General features: G+C 39.6%; 2 long non-coding RNA genes across 2 annotated transcripts; one reads left to right on the top strand and one right to left on the bottom strand.

Moving 5' to 3' along the window:
* The first annotated feature begins 463 nt into the window (after positions 1-463).
* LOC124265546 lies at positions 464-2,532 on the top strand. The gene is made up of 3 exons (XR_006895477.1): positions 464-1,551; positions 1,919-2,292; positions 2,510-2,532. It is a non-coding gene; the product is annotated as an uncharacterized LOC124265546 (long non-coding RNA).
* Positions 2,533-3,559: 1,027 nt separating this feature from the next.
* Positions 3,560-4,237, bottom strand: LOC124265540. Its single transcript, XR_006895476.1, has 3 exons — positions 4,197-4,237; positions 3,728-4,126; positions 3,560-3,574 (listed from the first exon to the last, which is right to left on the bottom strand). It is a non-coding gene; the product is annotated as an uncharacterized LOC124265540 (long non-coding RNA).
* Positions 4,238-5,580: the final 1,343 nt, after the last annotated feature.

Genomic DNA, 5,580 nt, shown 5'->3' with positions numbered 1-5,580 from the left:
TGCTCCCTCGGTGTTGCCCAATTCAAGTCTTGTGGATCAGGCATATCCACACTTTGTCACCCTTGACAACTATCTCAACTGAGCTCATCCAGTCTGTCGGCTCTGTTACTTTAGACTGTGGCCTTTAGCTTCCATTTCATGGAATTTGCTCGTGATCTTTTCTACCACTGCCTTTGGTGGATGTCGTGGTCCATGCACTACAAGGGGGGAATTGTCGGGGCATTCTTCAGCCTTTGTGTTGCTGGAAGGGTACCTGTAGCAGACTTTAGTTCTGAACACTTATCTAATACTTCTCTGAAGTTCTCTGAAGAAGGTCTAGTCACATGTAATGTCAGATCAGTGGATTTGTTGTACCGATAGAAATCTTTGACAAATAGTTAACAGTGACACATCCTACTGTTATGGATCAATATGGTTCTTTGCTCTTAGGCTGAGTTCTTAACTGTGAGCATCAAACTTGAGATCTGTATTTTTATGCATTGGATTATGACCGGCAAGATAATCATTCTTGTATTTGGTAGTAAAATAGTAGACTTGAAACATCCAAAACTGTTTCATAAAAAGACAAAATACCACGAGAGTCAGATTTATATACTTTCATTCCTAATTCATAGCTATTCAAACATGAGAAAAATCAAACATATTATACATAATATACAACATTTGACAGGGATAATCATATATAATCTGTTAAAATATACACACGCCATGTTGGAATAGACATTGAAAATATCAAAAAATAGATAATCATACTTATCACTGGTGAAGATGTGGTTAGAGTTGGCCTACGTTAACCAATGCTTCTCTAATGAGGTGAGTAACGGGATTGGGTGGTCAGGATCGCTGACCTGGGGCTCATTTCACGAAGCAACCTTTACTAAGGTTAACCTTAACTCCCATTCTTTACCATTGCACTAAGGTTACCAAAGTGACTTACGATCACCTTAGAGCTTTTGAAAGGAGGCCCTGTTTCACACAGCTCTCGTAAGCACAAGATCTCGTAACATCTCCTATGTTACAGTATAGGAGGTACAGCAGATACGAGAAAAGTTACGAGATCTTAGGCTTTACGAGAACTTTGTGTAAGGGGGCCCTGGTTGCTGCAAGTCATTGTGGACATTTTGCGTAGATCGATGCTCGTGATGTCAATCAACATAGCCTCAATGCCTCCCACAATACCAGCCACTTATATTATACACATATAATTCTACTCATGATGTCAACCAACCTAGCCTAAATGCCTCCCACAATACCAGCCACTTATATTATACACATATAATTCCACTCATGATGTCAATCAACATAGCCTCAATGCCTCCCACAATACCAGTCAGTCTTATATTATACACATATAATTCCACTCATGATGTCAATCAACATAGCCTCAACGCCTCCAACAATACCAGTCACTTATATTATACATATAATTCCACTCATGATGTCAACCAACATAGCCTCAACGCCTCCCACAATACCAGTCACTTACATTATACACATATAATTCCACTCATGGTGTCAACCAACATAGCCTCAACACCTCCCACAATACCAGTCATTATATTATACACATATAATTCCACCCATGATGTCAACCAACATAGCCTCAACGCCCCCACAATACCAGTCCACTTATACACATATAATTCCCATCATGATGTCATTCAACATAGCCTAAATGCTTCCCACAAATACCAGTCACTTATATTATACACATATAATTCCACTCCATGATGTCAATCAACATAGCCTCAACGCCTCCCACAATACCAGTCACTTATAGTATACACATATAATTCCACTCATGATGTCAACCAACATAGCCTCAACGCCTCCCACAATACCAGTCACTTATATTATACACATATAATTCCACTCATGATGTCAATCAACATAGCCTAAACGCCTCCCACAATACCAGTCCACTTATATTATACACATATAATTCCACTCATGATGTCAATCAACATAGCCTCAATACCTCCCACAATACCAGTTACTTATAGTATACACATATAATTCCACTCATGATGTCAATCAACATAGCCTCAACGCCTCCCACAATACCAGCCACTTATATTATACACATATAATTCCACTCATGATGTCAAACCAACATAGCCTAAATGCCTCCAACAATACCAGCCACGTATATTATACACATATAATTCCACTCATGATGTCAATCAACATAGCCTCAATGCCTCCCCACAATACCAGTCACTTATTTATTATACACATATAATTCCACTCATGGTGTCAACCAACATAGCCTCAACACCTCCCACAATACCAGTCACTCTATACACATATAATTCCACTCATGATGTCAACCAACATAGCCTCAACGCCTCCCACAATACCAGTCACTTTACATTATACACATATAATTCCACTCATGGTGTCAATCAACATAGCCTCAACACCTCCCACACAATACCAGTCACTTATACACATATAATTCCACTCATGATGTAAACCAACATAGCCTCAACGCCTCCCACAATACCAGCCACTTATAGTATACACATATAATTCCACTCATGATGTCAACCAACATAGCCTCCTCAACGCCCCCCCACAATACCAGTCACTTATAGTATATACACATATAATTCCCATCATGATGTCAATCAACATAGCCTAAATGCTTCCCACAATACCAGTCACTTATATTATACACATATAATTCCACTCATGATGTCAATCAACATAGCCTCAATGCCTCCCACAATACCAGTCACTTATAGTATACACATATAATTCCACTCATGATGTCAACCAACATAGCCTCAATGCCTCCCCACAATACCAGTCACTTATAGTATACACATATAATTCAACTCATGATGTCAATCAACATAGCCTCAACGCCTCCCACAATACCAGTCACTTATAGTATACACATATAATTCCACTCATGATGTCAATCAACATAGCCTCAATGCCTCCCACAATACCAGTCACTTATAGTATACACATATAATTCCACTCATGATGTCAATCAACATAGCCTCAACGCCTCCCACAATACCACCAGTCACTTATACACATATAATTCCACTCATGATGTCAACCAACATAGCCTCAACGCCTCCCACAATACCAGTCACTTATAGTATACACATATAATTCCACTCATGATGTCAATCAACATAGCCTCAACGCCTCCCACAATACCAGTCACTTATAGTATACACATATAATTCCACTCATGATGTCAATCAACATAGCCTCAACGCCTCCCACAATACCAGTCACTTATAGTATACACATATAATTCCACTCATGATGTCAATCAACATAGCCTAAACGCCTCCCACAATACCAGTCACTTATAGTATACACATATAATTCCACTCATGATGTCAATCAACATAGCCTCAACGCCTCCCACAATACCAGTCACTTATACACATATAATTCCACTCATGATGTCAATCAACATAGCCTCAACGCCTCCCACAATACCAGTCACTTATAGTATACACATATAATTCCACTCATGATGTCAATCAACATAGCCTCAACGCCTCCCACAATACCAGTCACTTATAGTATACACATATAATTCCACCTCATGATGTCAATCAACATAGCCTCAACGCCTCCCACAATACCAGTCACTTATAGTATACACATATAATTCCACTCATGATGTCAACCAACATAGCCTCAACGCCTCCCCACAATACCAGTCACTTTATAGTATACACACATATAATTCTACTCATGATGTCAACCAACCTAGCCTAAATGCCTCCCACAATACCAGCCACTTATATTATACAATATATAATTCCACTTATGATGTCAATCAACCTAGCCTAAATGCCTCCCACAATACCAGTCACTTATATTATACACATATAATTCCACTCATGATGTCAACCAACATAGCCTCAACGCCTCCCACAATACCAGTCACTTACATTATACACATATAATTCCACTCATGGTGTCAACCAACATAGCCTCCCCAACGCCTCCCACAATACCAGTCACTTATACACATATAATTCCACTCATGATGTCAACCAACATAGCCTCAACGCCTCCCACAATACTAGTCACTTACATTATACACATATAATTCCACTCATGGTGTCAACCAACATAGCCTCAACACCTCCCCACAATACCAGTCACTTATACACATATAATTCCACTCATGATGTCAACCAACATAGCCTCAACACCTCCCACAATACCAGTCACTTATAGTATACACATATAATTCCACTCATGATGTCAACCAACATAGCCTCAACGCCTCCCACAATACCAGTCACTTATAGTATACACATAATTCCACTCATGATGTCAACCAACATAGCCTCAACGCCCCCACAATACCAGTCACTTATACACATATAACTCCCATCATGATGTCATTCAACATAGCCTAAATGCTTCCCACAATACCAGTCACTTATAGTATACACATATAATTCCACTCATGATGTCAATCAACATAGCCTCAACGCCTCCCACAATACCAGTCACTTATAGTATACACATATAATTCCACTCCATGATGTCAACCAACATAGCCTAAATGCCTCCCACAATACCAGTCACTTAAAGTATACACATATAATTCCACTCCATGATGTCAATCAACATAGCCTCAATGCCTCCCACAATACCAGTCACTTATAGTATACACATATAATTCCACTCCATGATGTCAATCAACATAGCCTCAACGCCTCCCACAATACCAGTCACTTATATAGTATACACATATAATTCCACTCATGATGTCAATCAACATAGCCTCAACGCCTCCCACAATACCAGTCACTTATAGTATACACATATAATTCCACTCCTGATGTCAATCAACATAGCCTAAATGCCTCCCACAATACCAGTCACTTCTATAGTATACACATATAATTCCACTCATGATGTCAATCAACATAGCCTCAACGCCTCCCACAATACCAGTCACTTATATTATACACATATAATTCCACTCATGATGTCAATCAACATAGCCTCAACGCCTCCCACAATACCAGTCACTTATAGTATACACATATAATTCCACTCATGATGTCAATCAACATAGCCTCAACGCCTCCCACAATACCAGTCACTTATAGTATACATATAATTCCACTCATGATGTCAATCAACATAGCCTAAATGCCCCCCACAATACCAGTCACTTATATTATACACATATAATTCCACTGACAGAGATGAATGAGATTGGGTGAAAATGACCAGTCAACCAAATTTGATTTGCTGAATGAAACAGTATTTTCATACACACTGACGTTGATCATCTCTTGTACAACCTAATATTGTAGGGTTTTATAGTACATAGCGTGGTGGGAGAGCGCCAGTGTCTAAAGCGCCAGGCTAGTGATGAGGTGCCGGGCTGGAGCCCACCTGTGACTGGGTGGAAAACCTTGGAGTCAACTTTGTGTGCAAACTCTTTCAGTGTTGTCACAACCCCTAGTGTACAGTACACAACCTTGTGCACTTTAAAGAACCCACGAACCCGTTGGTAAATGAACAGATTGTGGCCACATGAATACGTGCAAACAATTAGTTGTCTGTGCAGAAACG

This window comes from Haliotis rubra, unplaced genomic scaffold, assembly GCF_003918875.1.
Source record: "Haliotis rubra isolate DU_JTF1 unplaced genomic scaffold, ASM391887v1 Scf1214, whole genome shotgun sequence".
NCBI lineage: Eukaryota > Metazoa > Mollusca > Gastropoda > Lepetellida > Haliotidae > Haliotis > Haliotis rubra.
The sequence above is the reverse complement of the archived record's forward strand: the minus strand, read 5'-3'. Positions and strand labels throughout refer to the sequence as shown.